At 32.8% G+C, this 2,311-nt stretch overlaps 1 non-coding gene across 1 annotated transcript; it reads right to left on the bottom strand.

Moving 5' to 3' along the window:
• Nucleotides 1-579: 579 nt before the first annotated feature.
• Nucleotides 580-653, bottom strand: TRNAI-GAU (transfer RNA isoleucine (anticodon GAU)). The gene has a single exon. It is a non-coding gene; the product is annotated as a tRNA-Ile (tRNA).
• Between the last annotated feature and the right edge of the window lie 1,658 nt (nt 654-2,311).

The raw sequence follows: 2,311 nt of genomic DNA, 5'->3' as shown, positions 1-2,311 counted from the left end.
TTTTAAATTGTAAATGTGGAGCTCTATAATAAAATAAAAATTAATTATAAATATGAATATATCCATATTTTGCATTTTGTTTCCAAAAATTATTTTGAAATAATTCTGTTAACTTAAAATTGCTGTCTGTGCTTTCAAAACTGCTTGTTGAAATGCTGATCCAAATGTAAGAGTAAGGGCAATGGAGCTATAGTGCTAAGATATCTATCTTACTCCATTTTGTGCTTTTATAATAGAATACCTGACACAGGGTGATTTAGAATGGGCAGAAATTTATTGGCTTGTGGTTCTGTAGTGTAGGAAGTTCAAGATTGAGGGGCCAGCCTTTAGCAAGCTCTTCTTGCTGTACCATCCCATGGCAGGAGTCAAAAGCATGAGAAAGAGCAAGAGAGCAAACTCACAGCCTCAAGCCCTTTTATAATTGGCATTGAATCATTCATGAGGGTGGAGCTCTCATGACCTAAACACATCCCATTTGTCCCATCTCCCAACACTGTTACACTGTGAATTAAGTTTCCAATACATGTTTTTTGGGAGACACATTCATTTTTGTTTTTTTTAAAAAAAAATTTTGGTGGCTGGCCAGTACGGAGATTGAACCCTTGACCTTAGTGTTATCAGCACCATGCTCTAACCAACTGAGCTAACCAGCCAGCCTGTGGGGGACATATTCAAACCACAGCAATATCTTAGGTAGACTTTAGATTTTTAAAAATATTCACCTTAGGTCAAACACCATCTCTTACTTTTCCCAAAACTTTATCAATATTTCAATATCTGTTAGCCCTTAGTTTTCAGCAAATGTTGAAACAACAACTATAGTTCTATGGAGTCCTTGGTAACAGGTCTCATCCTATATAAAATAGAAAATTGGTGTTTTGATGAATAAACGTCTGCTCTAAACAGAATCAAAGGGAGTTATGTATCACATTTTTATTATTTGGGCACAAGTTTTGTATCTAATAATAATCATTAAGTTTGTGTATCTTTTAATAATCATTAATTGTTTAGGCACAAGTTTTGTATCTTTAAATAATCATTGCTTTTCCTTCCGATCCTTTGTTCTCCAGAGATCATGCCATGCTCCCTGAATTGAATACTCTTCCCACTATTTATCTCTTGATCTATGTTTATGACTCTCTCAAATACCCATTTAAATACATTTTCTCCACCAAGTCCACTTGAATAGCTCTGCTCCACACTGATCATTCCATTATTCCATTTCTCTTAACGCTGACGTTTTGTGTTATTAATTTGTACCTATTTTCATGTCATCTTTGCATGTGCTGTTATATCTTTTCATCTGCATTTTGTTCCCCTATTATATTGTAAATTCCCTGAGAATGAGAACAATGTCTTTAACTTCATTTGCATATCTCCATGGCATCCAGTTGAGAATGCCATTAGAAGGCAGCACTCATTAAATCAAATTTTCACTGACAAAATCATGTCTAGGTTGGGAAATATGGGTTATGTAGCACTCGCTATAGTTGTTATATATGTTTACTCTTAAAAGGTCTTTGAGAATTATACATACATAATATTATGTAGAAGATACCTGCTGAGTGGCTTCATAAAAAACTCCCGAGCCAATGTACTGAAGTATAATTAATTTTTTAAACATTTCAGGTGGCGTGTAACAAAATATCATTGATTGATACAGTATATATAAATGAAAAGTTTAAACAAGTAATAATCATTCATCCATTCCAATAATATCTAAAATAACACAATTTTATAATATGTTCTTTTCTCTCATTTTAAAAAGTAATGTTAGCCTGACTTTATATATTTATATAAAAATGTATGTTAGGAATGATAGAATTTCTAACACACTTGGCTTTCTATATTATCCAGAATATATATAACCTCTTTAATTTTGTTTTTTAAAAACTTGCCTCAATCTCCTTTTTGAATGTCATCAAAATTATGTCAAATTCTCAACTCCAGAATTCTGCTGTGGTTCCTAAAACATAGAAATCTTAAAATATAAAATCTGGAAGAGTTCATTAAGTTTCAACAATTTCTAACTATGCAGAGCAACAGAATCAGGAAGGAATTAGTAAAACTGAAGACCCCAGACCCCATTCCCCACAGTTATTATTTAGCAGGTAGGGCCTAAAAATCTATAATTTTAACAAGCACCATACTTATTTCTGATGTGTTAGAAAATCAATGATTTAGTCCACTTTCTCCACTGTCGATATAAATAAATGAAGACATTATATACTCATGCATGTTGTGTGCGTATATGTATGTATGTATTGTAAATGCCATGTTGCTCTGCTAGAATTCTAATTTTCAAGCCCCT

Source organism: Cynocephalus volans, chromosome 9, assembly GCF_027409185.1.
Source record: "Cynocephalus volans isolate mCynVol1 chromosome 9, mCynVol1.pri, whole genome shotgun sequence".
Classification (NCBI taxonomy): domain Eukaryota; kingdom Metazoa; phylum Chordata; class Mammalia; order Dermoptera; family Cynocephalidae; genus Cynocephalus; species Cynocephalus volans.
Note: the sequence above shows the minus strand (reverse complement) of the source record. Positions and strands in the feature narration are given on the sequence as shown.